Below are 25,857 nucleotides of genomic sequence, written 5' to 3' on the forward strand. Positions count from 1 at the left end.
ACTGGACCAGTTTTTAACCATCCAATTTCATTCCTCTTATGTATATGATGAGTAAAAGACAGCTACATCTTGGTATAGTAATGATTAGACCTAAAACCAACGCTTTCCTTTACCATTCACTTACACCATGACATTTCCCATGAAAATACCCCACCACTAATCCACCAAGTAAATACACAACAAGTTATTGTCTAAATTGCCCCCAGGCCTTATTACAAAATTATAAACAACCGTTAAATAACAATATCAACAGCAATAAACATTATTATACCATTAATAAAAACACTCCCCAATAACCATAATCTTAAACTAAGTCCTTCTGGTTGTTGGTCCTCGAAGGCCTCCCCCCACTAAAACTTGGGATCTGCACCACCATTAAAATAATTGCTCCCAGCTACAGTCATCACCCCTCGGGAACAATATCACCAATACTTGCAGCCCAACCAAAACCACTTTGAACACTTTTCGCCAACCATTCAGGAGGCTCCACACCAAGGTGGATCTCCTTACCCCACAAAATATTACCCCCAAAGGCATACTTCCCTTGAGAAACTTACCAGGAACATAGACCAATTCCCACTGAAGCAAACAACTTCAAAAAATTGTGGATGGGAGGATGGGGGACAACTTTTTCCTACTCCTGTCTCAACAACAGTTGCCCACTGCCCTTTTGTTCCCACCCTATATAACTTTAATCCCTCTCTTAACTTCCATCTTCCTTCCTTCCCTTCCAACTTGACCTTTTCATAACCCTACAGCCAATAATTTCTCTTTCCTGTCTGCTGCCTGTCCCCCAGTCATCCAGGCCTTCCACTCATCTCCCTACATTTGCTAGCACCAGGCCTGATTGGATGCTCAAAAAGAATGCTTAAAAATTTGAAGGCAACAGATTAATATTTTTCTTTTTCCTTACATCCTATTTTTTGCTTATTTCAAAACAATTATGTTATTGTGGAAATTATTCTTGAAAGAACAACCCCAAATCTTGCCTTGCATCATGGCTAAAGGCCTAAAGGATATTGAACTTATTGGGACCCTTCCATGTACCGACTCAAAGGCCCTGATTTATCAAAGCTCTCTGAGACAGGAATAGATAGATTGTCATGGGAAAACCTGGGTGATCCAGCAAATCTGGAATGGTTTCCTAAAAATAACTTGCTATTAGTTGGTAAATGTTTTCAGTCCTCAACCAGGTCCATTCCAGGTTTTATGGATCATCCAGTTTCTCCCATGATAGGCTATTTTCTCCAGTCTTGGAGAGCCTTAATGAATCAGGTCCCTATATATTTTACTCAAATCAATCTATAGGATGAGCCCACTGTATCATATGTAGGAAGAAGTGAAAAATGGGTGATCAGGTTATTTTCATCTTACAAAAGTTGACTTTAAAGGCCCTATTCCCCAACTATGCTCCCCCAGGCGGGGGCAGGCAAAAGCCTGGTATGTTCATGAGGGAGGGTGTACACACTAACTGCCCCTCCCTGTCTGGCCCACAAGGGTTAAGGGGGCATGTATGAGAGGTTAGGGGAGGATTACACACTGCCTGCCCCCCCATTTTACTCAAAAGAAATACATTAAAAAAGTTGCGTTTAGGGCTGAAGATTACTTACAACCCCAAAACATTGTATTGAGTGGTAAACCTATAGAATAAATAAAATGGTAATTGTAAATGTAAATGTTACCATAAACTTGAACAACTATTTGTCAAACCTATATTTTCAGTAAAACACAGACTGAATTTAAATTAAGGGTATGCACACACAATATAATTTTTTTGTAGGAATTAAAAGACAAGACAGCAGTGAGTAAATCCATAATAAATATGCCAATGAAACATCTCGATATTCAATATTGTACATAGCCTCTGGCCTTCTTAGATTATCAAGTTCGAGTTAGAAACCCTAGAAATATTTTTATATTTTTATTTTTAGAAATTAATTTGCCGATCTTTTCCCTGTTTTGCTATCCTGAATGCCATTTGCCAGATAGGTTTATGAATACAGAGCTGCATTCATTTGTTTCTTTTACATCTACTCAGAATTGAGCTTTAAGAAATCCCCCCATCATTTTCCTGTAATGGCATTTTATATTCTTTTTTCTCATATCTTTTATTTTTTTGTTTTATTGTGGTTTTAGGTGGTTAAATGTAATTACAGGCAAATGATTAAATAATAATAACTTAATTACAACAATGTTTATTTATTCCCACATTACTAATACCTCAGTCATTACTTTAGAACTTTAAGCAGCCATTCTTCAAAAGCATTATCTATTAAAACTTCTGAAGACAAAACACACTACCACTATGGAGTTTAAAGGCAAAAGTGTATTCTTTTATTCCTATCTTCCACTGTCATCTCTGCTGGGTGTTGAGATTTCTTAAGGGCTTTAATGACAATTTAAGTACAGGTGAAGCAGCTGAAATGGACTGCCAAGCGGCAAAATGTTTGATGCAGGGTCTTCAGAACTGCAGGTTACAAAATAGGGGTAAAAACATATGTCATAATATCTTGCCTGGTTGACCTTATTCACCTCATCATCCATAGCTAAGTGTGAGTCTCATTAAAGACCGATTTTTTTCTTTTCTTCAAAATGACATTGTGGTGCGTCAGTATACATGTATAGAAAATAGAACAGCTATAGATAGTTCTTTAATAAGGAGAAATGTTACCTTATGGGCCAAGTCTATAAACTGTGTAGAAAAAATTAAATGTAATTGTAAATGTGGATTATTATCAGCAATGTAGATGGATGGTTTCAGAAAAATAAACAAGCTCTGGTGCAAAAACCTGTACTTCATATAGTGACAGTATAATTAATACAGGTAGTCCCCTGGTTACATACGAGATAGGGACTGTAGGTTTGTTCTTAAGTTGAATTTGTATGTAAGTCGGAACAGGTACATTATTTATTAAATGCAATTTGGACAGATGTCTGTTTTAACATATTATTAGGCAGCATGTTGTCATTTACTGTATAAAATCCTCACTGTGAGTTAATCACAAACCAAAAAAAAACTTTATGGAGCCTAGACATTTATTCACTTCTGGAGCAAGCTGTGCTTTGATATGCAAAAATTACTGCATAGTTTGTCATAGACTGTCTGTCATTTGCCACCTCTATTTAATATACAGCGCTGCGTAATATGTTGGCGCTATATAAATACTGTTTTAATATTATTAATAATAATAATAATAATAATAATATTTATTAAAAAAATGCTGTTCTGGGGTATGAAATTGTGGGCAGGATAGACTCCTTTGATTACAGTATGGTTAAACTAGTGATGCCTCCACTGGACCCCAGAACCTTCCAAAGCTGTCCTTCCCATAAGGTGCTTACATAAATCAGAACAAAACCCTTACCTTTAAAGACTGCGATCAAGCAGGTCCTTTATTTCACAATGGACAAGCAATGTCTTTTCTACAAAAAGAACATTGTTACCTGTCTGATCATAATTGTTTGTCCCCATTGCGTTAGGGCCCTCTTAATCTTCTTTCCTCTCCTCTTCCCAGTTTCAGTCTTCAGCATAAGCATGAATACGTCTGTCTCCTGTATTGTATGAGGTTCCTGGGAGTTTCAGCTGAGAATAGTTTAAATGAAGGAATGAGTGGCTGCAAGTTTCAAGCTAAATATATTCCTGTCCTTTAAATTTCTATTCAGGAAAGGAAATCCAGACTGTAACCTTCTCAGGTCAAGCAGAATAAAGGATGCATACAGAACTTTAGTTTGGGACAGTATTAGACACTGCCACTCACTTCAGGATTCTGAAGGTATCCAATAAGTAAATCATAACACCACTACTATATATATATATATATATATATATATATATATATATATATATATATATACATACATATATCCCTGCACATCCAACCCTCCAGCCAAGAAATTTATAGGTAGTTATTAGTTATGCTATCTCAGATAAAAACATGCTAGTATCTAATAATTGCTTTAAGATTTAAACAAATGCATAATTATTAGAGTTCAGCTTTAACAACCCCAGAGAGTACAGAACACAGAAATTGGTAGTCCTTGACAGTCACAGAACTGGGTGGATTGAGAACCACATAAGATTAAAATATTTCAATATTTCAAATCTGCAACACAAAATGAAAATAAAAAAAGTTTTATAAGTCTCCAATTTATACACAAAAGAAGGACTGCCTGAGGGTGTATGCCATTGTCACTTCAAGTGTTGCCTTTCTGTGCCGGGAGCTGTGCCAGAACCAGCTGCATACATACAAACATAATACATGCATTTTTTGTATTAATCTTTGTTGCATTTGAATATAATTAGTCCATGGAGTATAATATTCGGGTTTTCTATCCTAAATTTATGGGCAGACTCTAGGCAGATGTTGACACCATAATAACTTTTTATTATAATACATACAAACATATATAAAGTAACCTGATGCCATGCCCAGACTAATTTCAATTAGTCATAGTTAAGTGTCTGTTCCTTTTCCTCTTTACGTAACCTGTTTGGAGCAGAGGGTAATAAAATGTAAATAATGCATCTTGCACCGGTCTCTCTTGACATGAATAATGCTTTGAAATTTTGGATTTGTGGTGTCATAGCAGATAGCATTTTTAATGCTGTTATCCAGCTTATCATGAAATTTTAAGTCAATGGCCTTGCGGAAATGTATCGCCACTCTCATTTTCTCTCTTCTCCATATCATTTTGAATAATTTACACTGCAGTATTTGAATAAAACAAACACACACACTTTAAACTTGGCTAAATGTTAACTTTGTGTTTAGTTTGCCTGATACTTTTTAAAATATTAAAATAATAGAGTAACATAATATTGAAAAAAAATCATGTTTTAGAGTCACAATGCAAGGCACAAGAAAAGCACATCGTTTTGTGCAGATTGCTGTGGGAGTGACTGCTATAAATTTGTCTTGCTTGAATAGAAAATGCAATGCTTTGTTTTAGACACAAAATGTGCCTTTCTTGGCAGAGGAATAAAGATATAACTTCTTGTGACTGGGTGGCATGTCTTTGTTGTTACAAGCTGAAAGCCTTTTTTCTTGACTAGGGAGAGATCAGCAGGTTGTCAACTGTGGCTGGAGCTTTTAGCTAGACAAAGTGAACACTACAATGTATTGTAGACAAACTATAGGACAGTTGTTCCATACTTGGCTGGGAGGAGCAGGTTGTTCCTATGTTTGCAGAAAAGAAGTAAGTGAAGAGGGATTATTTAATTGCCACTGGGTGGGATTTGCAATATCACAGCTACCTATTTCACTGTTTTGTCAACAGACTGAGTTAGACAAAAAATATTACTAACTATTGGAAAGTAAAATTCCTACAACAGTTTGCCAGAAATTTGAAATGCAAGACTACCCTTAAAAGAACTTTTTGTTTTTTGGATTGAGGAAGGATTTACTAGATCTTTTAGCTGAGTCTTCTCACTGTATTGAAACCTGATGGGAACATCCTCACCTACAAAGGTGCAAAGAATACACAAAAGCTTGGGGCAAAATTCTCAACCAGGGTTCCACTGAACCTTAGGGTTCCTCCATACATTGTCAGAAGTTCCTCTAACTGTGGCTGACTGTGAAACTGTTTAATAATGTCTACATAGTTCTGGGGCTAACACTACGTGGTAGAGTCAGCTGTATGACTACACACTATTTTTAGTTGGCTGTCAAGATGGTATTCAACTCACCATTGTAAGGTGGCCATTCTTTCTGCTGGACAGTAATTTAAGAAGCTATTTTCTCCACTGATCTTCAATATATTGGTTTTAGCAGTGGTGTCCTGAGACTTGAAGTTATTTCAGGGGTTCCTTAAGGTTGAGAAAAAACTTCCTTAGAGTAAAAGTTTTTTTTCCAACATTATGGCTCTAATCATATGTAAATGCTGACACTCTATTCAGCAGCCTCTACACCTTGTGTCATGTGATTATTTTTTAGTAAGAAGGCTGATAGAATTGGAAGTACTATAGGATGAAACTTGCTCTTAGCTACTTACTTTTTACTCTGCACAAACAGACGTGCAAGAGAAGGGAAGGATAGTTTAATGAAAACTGTACTTTGCACTCACTTACCACCACAGTAAGTCTATGTTCCAGATCCATATTTTAAAGTTAGTTGCAAAGTCAATACACATGCCATTTTGACAAAACTGTTAGGGGTGTGAGGACAGACTGTGTACTGTTTTGAATGTAATTCTTCATATACTAAAACATTCTGGCCAATCGTCAAACCCTATCTAGTGTTAAGGAGCTCATAGTGAATCATGTATTTGGCAGTTAGTCACATCAGTTTTTATATTCCTTGTGTCAACAGGTTGCCCTGGTACAAAGCTGTTGGAGACAGCTGCTGGAAGGAAATACTGAACGGAAGGAGAGAATGATGCAGCAGATATAGCTATAGGCAAGGCCTATATTATACGTTACTTTTATGCAGACAAATCCAGAAACTGTAGTGAACTTCATAACTTTCAAAACAGACAGGTACAGTAGATACAACCTTGGAAAATCCACCTGGACACCTAGACCCTCCTCCTCCTCCTTATCTGTAAACTGTTTCAATAAGCTTAATGTTTTTTTATCGTTCATTCAGAATAACATACTGGATATCCTTTTATCTCAGTTTCCTTATAGTTCCATGTTTATACTCTGGCCAACTGTGTGCTTGGTTAAATCATAATTCTTCATGTGTTTTATCAGCTGATACATGCTCTTTATTTCAGCATTGTTTTTCTGCTTATACACCCCATGTTTTATATATATGTATTTTTCGATGCCATTGTCTTTTACATTGAAACTTATAAATTATTGTTATAAAAAAATATATCTAAGGGCTTTTAATGCTTTCCTGCCTATACTATGGTGCTGTTGTCCATTTCCTAAGACCTAGTCTGTAGGGAAATGACTGATTACTTGACAAAACTGCTTTCAATGTTTCTTTCAATCCAGCTGAATTGTATTCAAAATAATTAATTCCTAAATAAAAATGTTTTATTGTCATAAAAAGGGCCACAAAGGGTTTGACTGAATTAAGCCATTGTATTCCGGAAAAAAATTACCGTACCCTGGTAACCATGGTAGTACCCTGATCTAGGTAATACTAAAGAACTAAAATTCAATAAATGAAAGCAGTGGGCCAGGAACAGTACGGCTGGGAGGAAAAGGTTAGACAATGCTGGATGTCCATCAGCCATGAGATGAGCTACATCTAATTTGTGTCAGCTTCTAATGTGAGCAGCTGTTTCTGTGCATTGAAATCTGAGTAAGCAATTTCAATATCACTGTGCAAGATTGAAGTATTAGGTATGGAGTTCAGCTTTAAATACAAGAGCTAAAGGTTGACCTATAAGGAAAAGAGCACATATGTTTTATATAGTGTCAGCCATTGACATAAAATCTGTAATAAAACACTTTTTAATTTATTTAAATGTCTTATATTTTGTATTGTGAAAACTGTTATTCCTCATTTCCATTATGTGAAATGAAAGTGACAGGCTGTAACAAGCATATGTCCTCCTGTTATAAAGTGAATTATGCAGAACGTAACCACAAGCATACCCTGCTGTTATCAGGAGAGGAAAAGTGTAATTGAACAGTTTTAAGTCTTATTTATTGTAACCGCAGAAAGTACAGCTGATGTAAACTTTTTAGATCTCTTTATTCAACCAAGCAGGATTTTGAGAAGTGAGATGGTGAAACTTGCTTTTCCAGCCAAGGAAAACCTGATGGTGGTGACAAGTGGCACAAGTGTACCAGAGGGGCATGAGTGCCAGCAGTTGTAGTGTGATCTGCAGGGCTGATACGGGCATGAAGGAGTCTTCCATTAAGCAGAAAATTACAGGGTTAGTCAACAGCTGATGAACAAAAACAGTAGCCACAATCAGTAACATATTTCACGGACAAGTGAACAGTCAGTGAAGTGCAAAGATAGCAGACAGTAACCTGCAAGGATTAGGGTACAGAAGAGTTAGCAGGGGCAGGTCAGATGAGCAGACAAGATCAGTAACAGGGGAGGTTACCTAATGAGGTCCAGGTACAAATGATTCTTACTATTCTGAGTCAGAGTTTAATTTTGGTTCTGAGTTTGTAAATTGTAAATTGTACAGCAGTTTCCCCCCCTACTGTACAATGCACTAATCAGAAAAAAATGACAGATCTTTCCTTGTTGGATTGGTTGAAGGCCAGAAAAATTAAAAATAAAGGAGCCCTAGGCTTTTTTTCCCTTTTTTTCGAATTGGTGCTGCCACCGAGGCGACTAGGGGGGGATTGGGCGAAGAGGCCATTAGACGAATTGGGAGATAGGAATCTAAGAGGTTTGGGTGGTGGCTTTTTTTGGCTTGCTTGGTGTGGATAGTCGAGCATTCTACTGTATGGTGGGGTGCCCGGATAGCGAAGGTGAGGCATGTCCAGGGAAGACGTGACATTCCAATGGATTGGGTGCCAGGGATGCTTTGGCGTAGGGTGGTGCTGGGGATTTGGGTTTCTGGACAGGCCTCCTGGGGTGGTAGTGGTGCATGCTGGGGGCAATGACCTAGGGAGAAGAGCTATGATGGATTTGATCAGGGATGTAAAAATTGGATTTCCTGATATAGTTGTGGTTTGGTCTAATATTGGGGCCAGAACTAGTTGGAGGGGAGCACGCTCGGTTGACAGGATTAATGAGGCCCAGATTAAAGTTAATAAAGAGGTAAGTCGTTTTGTGGTTAGGAACAGAGGTATAGTGGTGACGCATAGGGAGTTGGAGGAAGAAACGTACAGATACCTGAGAAGTGATGGTGTGCATTTGAATGCCTTTGGAAAGGACCTTTGGTTTCTGAGCTTGCAGGACGGGGTTCAGAGAGCACTGCAAGTGTGGAAGGGCACACAGGTGTAAGGTGTCCCATGTCTGTGCTGTGGCGGTTGAGGACTGAAAAGGCAAGGGTCTTATGGTATAAAGTGGTAACTTAGTGGTAAGAGGGGTCCCCCTTTTAAAATTGAGTATGGTCAGTGGCCCCTGAGGTGATGCTGGGAGGCTGGGGGCCTGTTGGTAATGGTGAAAATAAGGATGGTGGTGGTACGGGCTTTGCTTGATCAGACCCGCAGCCTGGTTGTTGGATGTTATCACAAGGAGTTTTGTGAAGGTGTTATACAAAATAGGATTAATGTGGTTATGTGGTTATAAATGTGATAAAAAGTTAAGTTATTGATGTTATTTATGTAAGTTGGTTTTTGACATGTTTGAAGTCATGTGTTTTTTATATATATTTGAAATGTTATTTATTTATATGTTAATATATCGGCTGCTTGCCAGCCATTTTAAAGTCCAAAATCTGCTTTGTTTCTTTTGGGGGAAGTGTTAAACGAAGGTCAGTTGGCAAGTGGAGGGAAGGTAAGAAGGTGGAAAGAGGGGGTAGGGAGGTACCGGGCGAGAGGTCTGGGTTGCCCTGGTCATGACATATTTATGACAGTTTAGTTTTCTTTTCAACAAGCACATCCATAGGCAGTCATATAACTGTTTTTTTTTTTATTTACTGATTTCTTACTATGTTAGTTTTATTATATTTTGCCTAGAGTTCCCCTTGTAAACTCTCCAGTGTGACCGTATGTGTCAGGTCTCTGTTACTTCTCCGCTTATGTACATTTGACATATATATTTGCTCTAAATGAAGAAAGAAATCCTTGAGGATATGTGCACTATATCAGGTTGAGATTGAGAGGAGCTCAGCATGTGATAGATGACTCTGGTGAGATGTTCCATTGATGTTGGGTGTAAATCCCTGCAGACACAGACACCACACTGTCCTGACTCTGCACAAGACTGACATCAGCTGCCTGACTTGCTAAGTGCATAAAGCTGTCAAAGATTGAAGTGTTTGCCTTAGAGACTTACAAACTAAAAAAGTGTATTATCTTGTTGAAGCTATCTCCTGTGGGCCACTTTAAAGCTGAATTAAACCTAAATGTTAAAAATTACAACAGGCAGACATGGAATGTCTAGTCTATAATAAAACAAATGGTATTGCCTATTGCAATGTTCTTTAGAATATTTAGGTGAACTCCTATGCACATGCAGTTTGTTTACTTGTATATTTGTAGTGTGTATATAAAGTCATATATATAAGTCATATCACTAGATGTCCCTTAAATAGTCATAAGTCATTAGCATAGTATAAGGCCAGTTTTGAGGGGAAGCTAATTAACTAACTAACTCTATGGTTTTAGAGGAAACCTATGCAAACTCAGGGAGAACATACAAACCCCTTGCAGATGATGTAGTGTCCAAGATTCAAACCTGTGACCTAGCACTGCAAAGGCAAGAATGCTAGCCAACTGTGATTATGTCATTCCAGTCCAGTCAATCAAGATAGCCAAAGATTCAGAACCTGAATTAAATTCTGCTTTAAATGCTTGTGATTTTTTTTCATTAGTTTTTTTTCCGGTTAGAATAGAGACACCCAATAATTGTTCCTCAAAACAATAGATATTGATCCTTTTGGTGAAAGTTATGCATGTGATCGCTGTACAGACATGCGGCCTGTTCGGTGTGGAAAGGGCAAGGTTCAGCACAACTGCGAGAGACCCCATTGTGGAAATAACCCAATAGATTGATGGGGTGGACCCCTAGCCGACATATTTGGACACCAGCACTGATGCTCACGATAGACCATCTCTGGGCATGGAAATGTGCTATACAGCTGTTTTTTTTGTTAGAAACAATAAATGAAACACCAGCAGTATTAAATCATTTTGATATGTCTTCAAGTATATAAAATAAACATATAACTAAGGCAAAGGTTATAATTGTCCTCATTTGCTTCTTTCATTAAGTAGAATGAGTGATCTCGTCTGTTTTTCAAAGAAAATTAGAAAGTCAGGAAGGAAGGATTTGAAAGATTTATTACTGGAGTTAATTTACTGTTACTAAAAGGCTTATAAGGTATGTAGAAGGAAGTAGTAGATTGCTCTGATGATCTTTTTACCGAGTCAATTGATGGGAAATGTAGTGGTTTTAATGTGCGTATAGTTAGAGTTATTATTACAGTTTTTACCTTAATGTTAAGGCAATACTGTTTAAATAAAATTGGTTTCATTACATATATATATTTGAAAAGGCTTTATATTTGGTTTCATGAAATAAAAAATACTTAACTAAGGATTCCAATTTTCACATATTTACAGCTTCTACATATTTACCTGATCTACTCTGAGATACTCATAAGAGGACAAGAGTCTGTTTTCCAAGTAAATTACTCCTACAGTACAAACAAAACAATTACATGTAAGACTCTCCAGCAGCTGCCCAAAGTCAAAGGCTTGGGTGCCCACTCCTAATTTAAAGCTAAAGTTTTCCTATTACAGTATATTTTAAAAAGTAAAGAGTATATTTTTTTAACTGATATAGCCCTTTGGATGCTATTGTGAAATAAATTGATGTTTTTATTGCAGTTTATTAGATAATTTTTTTTTGTGTAAGATTACACAGCTCAAAAAAAAAATATTTTCTCTTGCAAGGTGAATATGAAGGAAGTGTTTAATCAAATCAGCAGTTCTCCCAAGAAGAGCTCAATGATTTAATACGTGACCTAAGTCTGTCAAAACAAGCATCTGAACTTTTAGCATGCAGGCTAAAAGAAAAGAACTTTCTGAGACCGGAAGTTAAATACCAGTTTAAAGGACAAGAGGTGACACTCCTACCATATTTCAGTGAAGATGAAGACTTCGTGCACTGATGTAACATCCCTGGACTAGCCCATATGGGAGTACCAGAATACCGAGCAGAAGACTGGCAGCTTTTCATAGACAGTTCCACTCGAAGTTTAAAAATTGTTTTACTGCATAATAGCAGCTGCTATGCATCAATTCACTAAACAAAACTTAAAGAAGAATATCAAAATATCAGAATGGTCTTACAAAAGCTTTGCTATCATGAACACCAATGGTCTATATGTGTTGATTTTAAAATGGTGAACTTCTTACTTGGACAGCAAAGTGGATACACAAAGTACCCATGTTTCATATGCTGGTGGGATAGTAGAGCAAAGCAGAATCACTGGAAAAAAGTGACATGGCCTCCAAGGTAAAACATGAAAAAAGGTGCAGCAAACATCATTAACGAGCCAATGGTTGACAAAGAATAAAACATTCTCCCTCCACTATACATAAAGTTGGGATTAATGAAGCAATTTGTTAGAGCTCAAGGATGGTGATTGCTTTAAATACATTTGTAGATTCTTCCCTACTGAAGTACCTTCCTTGAGTACTGAAAATTTTAAAGCAGGAATCTTTGATGGACCCCAGATTCAAAAACTGATAAATGATTCAAATTTCACAAGTTACATGACTGATACTGAAGCTTCTGCCTGGCATAGCTATTTCATGGTTGTCAAAAATTTCTTGGGTAACCATAAAGCACAAAAATATGAAGAACTGGTACAAAACTTGCTCTTAAACTTTAAAAATTTGGGTGCAACTATGAGCATAAAGGTATACTATCTCCATAGCTATTAGCAAAAATTTCCAGAAAACCTTGGCGATTTCAGTGAGGAACAAGGGGAGAGGTTCCATCAAGATATAAAGGTGATGGAAGAAAGGTATCAGGGCAGATGGGATAGACACATGATGGCAGACTACTGCTGGAGCCTTCAATGTGATTGTCCTGATCATCAGCATTAAAGGAAATCATACAATATGAGTTTTTAATGACTTCTTTGTGATTAGTCCTGTAAATGTACTGAATATAGAATATATTGACATTAAGTATTTCAAAAATGTATTTTTGTATACATAGGCATATCTAGTTTAACTTTGCTTAATATTCATGTTTCATATGTTTTCTATGAGGTTATTATTGAGGTCATTATTTCAAAAACTACAACCAATCTAGAAAAACTAATACCATATTTAGAATCTGTGCATCAAACATAACCTAAAATGACTTTAATTTGTTTGGCAAGAAAATGTTACAGGACCCCTTATCTTTTATTCTTTGTATTACTATGGGAAGTTCAGTTAGTTACACATTTTGCTGAGTCGTGACTTTTATTGCTCAGCCTTTCTGATGTTAAACACATTCATAAATGTTCAGTGTTGCTCGGACACATTTAACAGAAAACAATAAATACTGAAAGCCAGTGCTGGTTTGTAGTGCTGCTGCTATTTACTCTCCTGTTCTAGCCACTTGCTGAAAGTAATAAAACAGCTGTGGATCCAACAATTACAATGGTTTGCAGGTATAACCTTCCTAAAAACTTAGCTTACTGTTACTATTCATGATGTTAACTGGTCAGTTTTGACCCATGACTAAATCAGCCATAAAATACCTTCAAAACAATTATTTTTCATCAAATTTGTTTCTTAAAACACATCTCTTAAATATTTTTATTTTTTTTATTTTTATGTTAATATTATTACCTATAGTAACATCTACGGTGTTATAGGTCAATTTTGACCCATATATATTTACTTAAATAAAAAGGCAAAAAGAGTTTTTTTTCTTTCAAAAATAGAAAAGCAGAACAAGTATTAATACAAAATGTAGATGTGCAAGGTTAATCAAACAACAACCAATCAAGCTTCTTTGTGCAAGAACGTGCATTTCTGTGTGTGTTTAGATGCATGTGTGGCAAAAAGTGAAACTTTTAGTGTGTTCCTTGCATAAATATTTTTTGCGGTTGAAGCACAATGTCTTTGTCTTCCTGTCATTATTGCTAGGGCAGACCTGACACCTCTTCATTTTACAATCAGGTGGATTCAATGGAGTTGTGGCTGTGCTGGTTGATGCTGAGACAGGGCTGGCTGAGGATGCTGGCGCTGATGCCCTTTGTGTTGTTGATGACGTGGAAGGAGTGCTTGACGAGCTCTTCAGCTGCACGACAAAGGCTCCTCAAGAAATTCTCTGCTTGTTAGTTTTGGTTGAGTTCCACCCCAGGTGGATGTGGGTTCACAACACATTGTACGCAGACACATCTAAGATGTTATAAAACACAACCATTGTCAATCTCCTGGTCATTCGCTGACAAGTGTAGGTGGCAGTCAGCTTGTCCCGGTTGTCCACTCCTCCTTTGTTCTTAGTTCTTGATGACACAGCTGCATCTTTGTAAAAAAAAAATCACACTCTGATTTCTTTTTGGACAATATGAAACAACAGTGGTGGTGTCTGTAAATGCAAATTTTGAAAAAAGTGGAGCCCTGCCCTTCACCTGCAAAATTTTGGTTGGCAGCTCATGTTTATTTTTTCTCATTGGGCCTACCATGGTAAGTTTCCTCCTGAGAAGTTCTTGTCCAAGGTGATAGCTGGTAAAAAAGTTGTGACACATGATATTGTGACCCCGCAGTCCGGTAGTCATATCGAGGACTACACATTTTCCTTGGTTTTTCTTTAGGATACCACTTGCAGGTTTGCCTGTGTAAATCTGTAGATTCCCCCCCCAGCTTGTTTTTGCATCACAGGCTCCCTAGATTTTTATTCTGTATATGCCTGTCTTCTTGGGCATGTATTGCCGGAAGGGGCATTTTCCACATAAAGGGACAAAACGTTCATCTACTCTCAACTGAGGCACAGGGTGAAACATCAGTGGAAGGAGCTGCACCCATCTTTCCCAGACATCCCTGATGGGAGCAAGCTTTTCAGCTTTTGCTCTAGTATCTCTGTTGTCAAATCTGAGGACACTTGATATCATTCGAAAGGTCAGAAGTGACATTGTTGACCGGAAAAATGTTCTGTCTGATGACCCGTCCCAGAGACTATGAGTGGCCTCATTACAGCAAGAAGAAGAACACCAATATACGCATCTAGACATTCCTCAGCAATGTCATTCCACATCTCCCCATGGACTTTTTTTCCTTCAAGTTTTGTGAAAGAAATTATGACTTTTTTTAATGACAATGAGATGAACAATTCAAAACATGTCATGATGTCACTTACTCTAGTCCCAGCAAACCTTGTGATTCCAGGGGTCATTTTAATGACATTTTCAGCAGCTCATCTGCCATGTACGTCAGAAGGTACTGAACTCCATCAGATGTTACCACTTTTGGATTTGAATGTTTCAGCGGGATTGGAAGCAGCTTCAGCAGTGGTGGCCTCCTCATCAGACTCATCAAATGTGTCTGTGAATGCTTATTGATACTCTACTTCGTCTTTTGTCTCAGAAACCTGTTCATCCGTATTGCTATGCTGGTCTGCATCCTCTGTCTCATTTTCATCCAAGATAAAATCCATAATTTCACTTTTGTATATCTTTTATACATTTTTGCAATCTGAAAATAGGAGATGTGTGCTTTGCAAGTAACATGACTAAAGCTGCGTACACACCTGCAATTTTTCTCATTGGAAAGGATCTTTCACGATCCTTTCCAACGAGAAAAGACTGCACGATGCATGAACGATGCTCTACATACAGCACCGTTCATGCTCTATGGAGAGGGGAGGGGGAGAGCGACGGAGCGGCACCCTGCTGCGCGCTCTCCCCTTCCCTTTCATTAGGATCGGTCGTCGTCCATCGTCCATGGATCCGCCAGGACGGTTGTCGGACGATGGACGACAACCGACTGTACACACGGCAGATTTTCGCCCGATAATTGGCCGATACCGATTATCGGGCGAGAAAAATTTGCCGTGTGTACGCAGCTTAACTGAGTAGTTCATTCTATGTCTGGAATGCCTGTTTGTTTTGTCTGTTTAGCTACAGATAAGAAGCCTGAGAGATAAGCCTCCAACAGAGGAGGAAGAGAAGGGGGCTGGCTGTTAGTGTGATGTTCTGTGAGAGCTGACAGTCGGATTTTAGTGTGTGTATGATTTCAGTTTTGTCACTAATTTTTGTTATATAAACTTATATTATAACAGGGTTGAAACAGACAACACAAGGGTCATAACTTTCACCACAGCATTTTATAATTTAGTGAAATTGATTGTTTTGTTTTTTTTGTTTACATGGAGGATCCTGACAAAGTAAAAAAACTTTGATGCAATAAACAAATTTATGTGGTACTTATATTCATTAAAAAATTAAAACGGGTCATAAATTACGTATATAGGAAGGATAAAGAATAGTTTCCATAATATATATACTTTCCTGTATAAGGTGAGTTTTAAAATGCTCTCACTTCTTCCTTACACAAATAATGTATCTATAGTATTACTCTGAACTGCATATCATCATTTAGATCCAAGGTTATATGCAGTGGCGTAGATACTGATCACTGATACATCATAAATCAGTGGCATTAAATTTACATCAGAGGCCACCTTTACATCAGTGTTACATCACAACAGGAGCCCTTTTTTTTGCTTGAGAACCCCCCCTTTATATCCAAATCCTACATTTACATCAGGAACCCCCTTCCTTCCCAGAACTCTGTTAGCAGAGAGCCTGTGCAGTTCACCCACTAATGTAAATTGCAGGGCTGTTTGCTGTTGTTAACAGAGCTAATCTAATATGGAGCCAGGAGGAGGAAGGCAATGGTAGAAGGAAGAGGAAAACTATGGCAAAAAGATATCCTCTTCTGGCTCCATGTGGAATGGCAAGCAGCCAGACAGTAATCATACTGAGGGTCCCCTTCAAACCTTCTAGGGTAAGGGCTCCGATCCTAAACAAAACCTTTGCCTCTCTTGTTGAGTGAGCATGCTCTGTGCAGGTAATACATTGGTGACACCTTTTTCAATACTCCTAATTATTTTTTTTTCATCTTTGTACAAATACATAAAAAGATGAATACAGAGATGAGTACAAGTTTTTGCTATGGTTAAGTACATGAGAAAGCAATTTGTGTTCATGGGACTTTAGAGACAGTTCAATATATATCGAGTGACTCAAACATAAAAAATAATAATAATAAAAAACATATTTTAATAAATATAATAGGATAAAACAGGGTGAGGGATAGAAATTTAAATAAAATGCCCAGTGCACAATACCAGGCTGGTATCTAAATCATTGATGTGTTATGGTGACCTCTGATAATCCATTACGTTTCGCAGAGTGAATTTGCTTCATCAGGGATTATACATATACAGAACCTCAAATGAATAGAACACACTGTAATGTAATACAAGAGAAAACAAGAAGGGAGCGGCAATTACAGCACAACAGATCAGAGCACAAAACAATCGAGCAGCATAAACCAACAGGGCACAGAGGAAGGAAGATGAAAAAGGGGAAAATGTGAGTATGGAATACTCCAAATGAGGGGAAGGGGATGTGCACTTGTAGCAAATAGAATTGTATTCCCTACTGTAGATTTTCTGAACAGGGATGATGCAAGAGTATCATCTTCACTTTTGTGAATAAAGATGTCAAGAAAGGGTATACATGTATAGTTGTAATCCCCAAGTCCAGTCCCCTTCCATCTGGGGTTTGACAGACCAATCAGAAATTAGATGGGTATTACCCCCCCCAATCAGGCTGTATATCTTGTCATACTGGAATGTATTGTACCAATAAAAAAGTGTATAAACATAGCTTTTTTTATTAGGATAGAAACTGTTTTGTACTAATTGGATCAGACATGTATATTCTGTTGCTTTAAATTTTGTAAATTTGTACTTCTGTCAAACCAAATCTTATATATTTGATATATTTTTGGGTCTTGTCTCTCTTTTTCTCCTACCCCTCCCTCCTCCCTTCCCCTCCCCCATCATGTGTCTGCGCAGTTTTTATGTTTTACGTTTGCCCCCCCCCTACTATATATACTCATCAATGATATAGATAGCAGCCTGGTATTGTGCACTGGGCATTTTATTGAAATTTCTATCTCTACCCGTTTTATCCTATTGTATTTAATAAAAGATGTTTTTTATTATTAATATTTTTTATGTTTGAGTCACTCTATTATATATATTGAATTGCCTTTAAAGTCCCATGAACACAAATTGCTTTCTCATGTACTTTGACATTTAGGGATGTTGACAGTGTTATTGTATTTGTTTGAGATCAGACAAATCTAGAATTCAAATTTGCTATGGTTGTTAAGACTTAGATTTACTCTTCCATTCTGTGGCAGAGCAATGTCTACTTTAAAAGCTGTGACTTGGAGAAATTTGTCTTGAGAAAATGCTAATATTCTCACTCTTTCCCATATTCCATAGTCTTTTTCTCTGAGGTCCTTGTGGAAAAAAGTGAAATGTGGGCAAGTACGTGGTCATACAGACTTTAAATGTTTTCAACAAAATAAGACTAGGAAGTATTTTTTTAAATGACATCTCATGAAAGAAACAACCTCATTTTAGTAGTTGTAAATTGCAGATTAAAAAGAATCATTTAATCTAACTGTATTTGTATAAAGCTTTTTTATCAGCACCCTAAAACAGATGTGTTGCTAGCAACCCAGTGACTACAGGATATTTTTTTTCCTTTCCTCATTTTCAGCCTATCAGAAAAAAATGTTGAAGTGTCAGAAAATTATGCCTAAATTTTAAAGGTAGTGACAGACAAAAGAGGTTACAGAGTGTGCATGGCAATTAAAACGCTGTGCACAGTGACTTGCAGGCTGAGGAACAGAAAAACATTTTTTCCTATTACAGTTTGGAGCAACAATTAGAATGAGCTTCTAATGCGACAGATCGCCTCAAGCAAGAGAATAAAATGACAGACATTGCAAATTGGTTGCCAGTTCACTCCTAATTAACAGGAAAGACTTATTTTTCCATATATTTCCGCTTAGAATCAGTTTAAATTTAGTTGCAGTAGATGTCTCACATTGCATTAAGTGTGAAGGATAGCAGGATTTTTATTCCCATTTTAAATATGAACACATAGTCTATCCTTACCAGTAATTCTTTCTATTAGTTTCTGAATGCAATAAAAGTTTGCTGAGAACTTGCAGAGCTTAAAAAACTAAAAAGAAATGAAATGGGAATGAGGTTGGCTCTGATTTTGCCTCTAGGTGTTGCCCTCATATTGATAGATATGTGGAACTAGTGGTCCAGTGGCCAGTCTCTGATCTATTGAAAGATTGTTATGGCAATCCAAAGTAGGTTGAGCTGCTTTTTTTTTAATCTTTTGCTGTGAAAAAACAAAGTAACATGCAAAGAATATTTTTTTTTCTTGTAATGAAAAGCAATTCCATAAATAAAACAAAGAAAAACTCTCCAAGGCTATGTTTAGACAGGGGCAAGACATTTTTTTTTTCACCCCTGAACTGTGTCTCACCCATAGCAGCGCATGGGCAATAAATTGCAGTGGCAGTGAGCAGTGCAGTACCACCCACAGTGCGTTACACTGAGGTCTAGATTTCTGTACCAAAAGTGATCCACTGTTTTTCATGAAATTTTTTTTTTAAAATTGTAGACCTGTAACTTACAGAAATATGTCCGAACAGGGGTTCTAGTAGATAACGACGCTGGAATAGGAAAACGACGCTGGATGTGCACAGTGGGACCATGGAGGTAAGGATGTGACAAAAATACGGGGTTAACCATCCTAGCCATTTTTTTTTGCCCGACCTTCGTACGGCCATAACGGCTAGGTGGTTAAGGATCAGCCTCTGCTATGCAGGAGGCCAGCTGGCAAGGCACAAGGTGAAAGCTATCAAGAGCCACACCAGAAACTTGTCCCAAAAGCAGGTCTGAACATAGCCGAAACATTGTATTTTTTACAGTGGAGTGGAGAATGATGGGCTGGAATAATGAATATCCAGGGAAATAAGAACCTCCAATGGGAATTAAATTACCACTGTCACAGTGTATATTGCGACTGCTGCTTGTTTACATGTCAAAGCATTCACCACTGACATCAGTGTTGTTGACACATTGGGCCTGATATATTAAAGCTCTCCAAGGCTGAAAAAGATACGCTTTCACCAACGAAGCTGGGTCATCCAGCAGACCTTGGATACACTTTTTCAAAGTCTTTTGCTATTTGCTAGTAAATGTTTTGAATCCTGGATCAGATCTATTCCAGGTTTGCTGGATCACCCATCTTCACTGATGAAAGTGTTTCCTTTTCAGCCTTGGAGAGCTTTAATAAATCAGGCCCCAAAAAGCCAGCATAGGTTATTCCTAGAGACAGACCTGGATTTTGGTTTGTATAGGTTCTAGGCACCATATTGCTACTATGACATTGTACTTTATTTAAATAAAAAGGTAATATCACATCAATGCATTTCAAATTCTACAATTAACTGGATTTGGGAAAGTCAAGTTTAAAAGGAAAAAATCAGTGTTGATTAGATTACACCAGGACTGTACTTTTGTGGCTTTAACACATGTAGCTTTAAGTATAGCTTATATAAAAACTATACCTGTTTAAACTTTTTATATAGGAATTTAGTTAGCTGTCTGTGGCAATCAACTGTGTTATTTATTTTATACATGTTAGTCATTTGGGCAGCAGATTTCTGCTAAAGCAGAAATAGAGATTTATCCCACAGAAACGGGTTCCATCTAGTTGTGGTTGCAAGTTCCAATAGGATTTAATTGAGAGGCATATTGGAGCTTTGAATTTTCCTCTACCCAATCAACCCATAGCTGTCTTTGTCTGGCAGCTTTATTGGCCTGGTCATTGACCAAAACATTTCAAATTCAACTCAGCATTTCCAAAACCAGCAAGATTTATTGACCAATCTATTGGATCTTTGCTGTTCTGAGCACTTGTAGCTCTATCATGAGAAAAATCATAATGATTTTTAGCAGACACTACACTTTTGGGTTTTCAGAAATCCATTCTTAATTATTAACAGAGATGTTAACATCAGGGAACAGTTTGCAAGGTGGCACTAAAAATGGGACTTGCATATCCGTATTTTGACTGCCATTTTAATTTTCAACTATAAATTGTATTGAAGTCTTTGACAACTTTATGAGTTAGTTGCAAAGCAAATGCTGGGGATGTCAAGAGGATGGAAAAACATAACCATATGCAAAAAAAATGCAAAAACAATGCAATTTCTTTGTAAATTAAATGTATAAAATAGGCAGTTAAAAAAACAACTTTTTTTTTTTTAAATCAAGATGGGTTATATTGCATATGAGTTCAGACAGACAGCAATGACACAGAGACCACTGCTGGCACACGGAACACAGGGGACACTGGAAACAGCAGGAGGTACAGGTGATGCAGAGATATCCACAGGGAAGTTGGCTGGGAACCAAGAGACTGGACAACGAGGGGTTAACACAGGAGCTGGACACAGGAAATACTGGATTAAGCAGCAGGTGTACAGGAACTAGTTCACAGAACTAGAAAGCTCGTCACTAGTAAGACTTGTTGCACGAACACAAAGTGTAGTCTGTGAGTTAGCTAAATAGCCAGGGCTGATCAAGAGGCCATTTTTTCATTGGCCAGCGACTTGGACGGAATTGATAAAGCTTAGAAACAAAGGCACGCCCAGCTTCAGAACTGCAAGCATGAGCAGGAGAGGGATGCCTGTGCTTTAGTGAGGAAGAGGTAAGTGTGATAAGGTGGGATGTCTTTTGGGATAATTTCCTACAAGTCTCGCTTATTTTGGTGACATTATCACGTTCAAGAGCTTTACAAAGAACTTGAAAAATTGCCTTAAAAGCAAGTGTTTCTGATCGTTATTATTAATAAAGAGTATTTATATAGCTCCAACATATTACGCAGCACTGTACATTAACTAGGGGTTGCAAATGACAGACAGATACACACAGTGACACAGGAGGTGGAAATGACTCTGCCCAGAAGAGCTTACAATCTAAGATGTGCGGGAAGTATCACAATAGGAGGGGAAATATGAAATGGTGGAAAGTAGTGAGGATTATAAGAGACATTAGAAGACGGGTAGGCAAGTTTGAAAAAATAGTTTTGAGTGCACTTTTAAATAAGCAGAAAGTAGGAGCAAACCAATAGGATGTGAAAGACCATTTGGGGCAGCACTAGAAAAGCTGTACGTATTATGGGGTTATAAGGGAAGAAGTCATTAGTAGGTCATCGAAGGAGTGAAAAGAGCGGCTAAGGGTGTATTTTGCTATCAGTTTAAAGTAAGTGGGACAAGAACTGTGGAGGGTTTTGAAGGCAAAGCACAGGAGCTTGAATTTGATGAAATGGTGACATGAAAGCCAATGAAGAGAACTACAAGGAGGCAGCAGAAGAAGAGTAGTGGGAAAGATGAATAAGTCGGGCTGCAACATATTCATAGTAATATTTAAAAATGAGTAACAGAAAAACGTTTTGCTTTTTATTTATTTGTTGCGATGTGTTCCCACATGTTTACCAACCTTCACTACAAATTTTGTTAATAAATACCATGTTTGCAATTTACTAAAAAGTTAACTATAGAAAAAAAATTGAATTTGAAAAGTTGAATTTTTATTGTATTGACTTTTTGTTTTAGCCTTGAAGGTTGCTATTTCTAATTAAAACTGACCATATCAAATGTAGCTTTTTATCCCTAATACAGAGAATTACATTTAGCTTGCAGAAAAAGAAAAGTGGTACTGTGCAGCTTTTTTATAGATACAGAATAGGAACAGATGCTGAAAATAACACCCAGCATACAGAGCAAAAGAAAAACAGTTTTATGCAGCGTTTCTACCTACAGAATAAGAATGAATGCTGTGAATTAAACTCCCCGCACTGGACAAGAAAAGTAATACTGTTTTAGCATCCATACTTACAGAATAATAACAGATACTGAAATTACACCTAGCACACAGAACAAGAAAATAGCTACTGTGCAGTGTTCATATATACAGAATGGTGTTAGATCCAGAAATTACACACAGCATACAGGACAATGGAAGTTATACAGTGTGACATCTGTGCATACACAATGAAAACAAATGCTGAGAATTATGCCTGTGGTAACATGTTCCAATTGAATATTTTTATTTAAAAAAAACATGCATTTTTTCTGTAAATAATAGGTAAAATATAGACAGGAAAATTACTTTTTAAAGTTGCCCTCTGACTTGAGATATTTGCAAAGCCCCATGTCACCCAAATTGCTGGGGTTAAACTGCTTGTTAATGCAAATATCTTAATAACCAATGTGGTATGATTGTTGGCTCAGATGGACTTGTCTGAGAATTTTAAAAAATGTTGATTTGCTGTGGTTTTTACTCACAGACAACTAAAGGGTTTATAGAGAAAGGTATGAAAAAATTAGAACATCCAGTAGTTATATGTGCAAAATTGCCTTAGGCTACGTACACACGTCCTCACACGATAATCGGCTCTGGGCCAATATCGGACAAGAATCTGGTGTGTGTACCGCTCCCATTGGCCATCATCCGAACGACCATCCTGGCAGGTCCACGGACAGCAGACGACGAACGATCCTAATGCAAGAGAAGGGGGAGAGCGTGCAGCAGGGTGCCACTCTGTCGTTCTCTCCCCTTCCCTCTCCATGGAGCAGAACGGTGCTGTATGTACACCACTCATTCATGCATCGTGCACTCCTTAGTCATTGGAAAGGATTGTGAAAGATTGTTTCCAATGACAACTATTGTTCGTGTGTACCCAGTTTTTGATGCCAGAATTCAGAAAAAACTGGGTTTACTGATTTGAGATTATAGAAGGGTAACAGTAATTTAAATACCCACTTGTTACTACCAAGGTACGCATGAAAGCATCTTTGAATGCATGACACAGATGAGTCAAACCAGGAAACCGATGGGTTTTAGCACCATAGGACTTCACTGGATGCCACTCCTTTCAGGTAAGAACAGGTATTAGACTTCAATTCACACAGGCTCTGATGAGTCTTCCTTCATGCAGTAAAATATGGATGGTTGGGTAAGAATTTGACATAAACAATATAGACCATGTATTTATTTGACATAAACAACATAAAACCATCCTACTTTATGCCAACTGTTTGGGCTGGTGGTTGTATAATAGTGTTGGGGATATCTTCTTGGCACACTTTGGGCCCTATAGTACAATTTAAACATTTTCTAAATGCCCCAACTTACCTAAGAATTGTTACTGACACTGTCCACATTTTTATGACTGCAGTGTACCCATCTACTAATGGCTTCTTCCAGCAGGATTACATGCCAAGTCACAAACACAAATCATTTCAAACTAGTTTCCTAAGTTAGTTCATTTCACTTAAATGGCCTCCAAAGTCAACAGATCCCAATCCAATTGAGCACCTGAGTATGTGATGTAATGGGAGATTCACACCATGCAGTGCATCTGACAAATTTGCTTAATTGCTTGTTTGTGGAAGCATGCAGGGAAATAGGAATATTGACTTTTAGTACAGGAGAGAACACATTGCATATTTTCTTATGAGTCCTGCCTGTGTGCACAGATCTGTAAGCCCAAAAATGCTTACAAGAAGAATATTTGTTCTTACCAAATGCCTGATAGCTGTCTCCTCATCAACTTTTTTTTCTATGTATTGTGGTCTTTTACTCTCTTAAGTCCCCATAGACCCCCTTAACCAGCACAATTTGCAAACAGATAGAATAGGCTAAAATGTTGAGACCTACACAAAGAGGTATTTTGCTACACTAGAATTTAAGTGTATCATCTCAGAGACACTGAGGTAAAGAACTGGTGGTAGCAAATCAGTTTTGTGAGCAGCAGACTGAAGAGGGAAGAGATTTGGACATGCAGGCATGTTGTTACACTAAAAATAATACCATATTGTCCTAGAGATCTCAGAAAACAGTGACCAGCAGCAAGGTGGTAGTTAAGCACATCCTTGTGAAATAACTATTGTCTAAACTGTGCAGACACAAGCATGTTTTTTACAATAGAATTGGCAGTGTAGTCTGTCATGTACAGACAATAGGGAAAGCGGTAAACGTTACTTGTAGATCAGTACTGCTTTATGGATCAATGCAGCTATCTCTTCCAGACTTTGACAAGCACCCTCTTATCCTTAAATTAAACCATCACTCATTTTCTGCCTCTCCACTTCTTCATTGCTAAAGCCCTTTTACCAGAAAGCTCCAGGTACTGGAACATCACTGAGTTTTGCCATAATGCTATGTTCCTCATCCTTAATATATGAAGAACCATGCTTGTGCATGCCCAAGATCATCATCCTTCAGCAAGTCAGTAATCATACGAAAAAAAAAATGTCATTGACTCCTATGGTAATATTAGCAAAAGTGGAGAAGGAGAAAGAAGATCACTGACTGTTTTGTGCCTGCAAGATTTTTATCCACCACCTAATTGCCTCTTGTGTGTCCTGTGACGCTATAGCATGACTAATCTAAGATGTGTCCTGCTTCTAGGTGGTGCCCCTGGTCATCAGGTACTATCTCTGCATACACAACTATTGCCTCTCACTTCAGGCCTGTCTAACGCTAACATTTTTTAATAGCAGGGATTGTCTTAATTTATTGTCAGCTATAGCAAGTGGGAGAATAATTAATTATGTTGTGCACTGTAGCCACATAGATGCACACCCTGTATGTTTATGTACATGTGTGCATGGGTGTGCAAATAGAGAATATATCTTTACGTTATAGTGGAGTGAAGGTGGCAAGGTCTCTTTGTAAAAGCGTTAGGGGCCTATGTAATCATAACTGTTAGAAGTTTGGATGTACCTGGTTTTATTGGATTCAGTTGTGTTCCTCTGCAGAATATCTGACACTGATGTGGTGTAACACAAATGATGCAAACTACTAATTTCTTATAAAGGCGTGGTGAGAAGCAGTTATTTTTCATTTGTAGGCCTTTTGGTTGTGAATAAAGATTATATTAAATATAAACTATATTTAATGTTTGTACGGGGTCTGACGTCCTTAATATTCCCAAGGTGACCCTACTGTCTATGGTTCCCAGGTCGAATAAAACCACCAAGAAGGGGGTGCTTCGCCATTTCCTCACAGCAACTAGGGCCCTCATTCTGAGACTCTGAAAACAAATGTCAGCCCCTTCTATGAAAGACTGGGTCTCTGAGCTAGAGAAAATCCGACCGTTGGAATTGATGATTGCAGAGGACGATGGTCTATATGAGCAGTTCAA

Source organism: Pyxicephalus adspersus, chromosome 2 (assembly GCF_032062135.1).
Source record: "Pyxicephalus adspersus chromosome 2, UCB_Pads_2.0, whole genome shotgun sequence".
In the NCBI taxonomy this organism is placed as follows: Eukaryota; Metazoa; Chordata; class Amphibia; order Anura; family Pyxicephalidae; genus Pyxicephalus; species Pyxicephalus adspersus.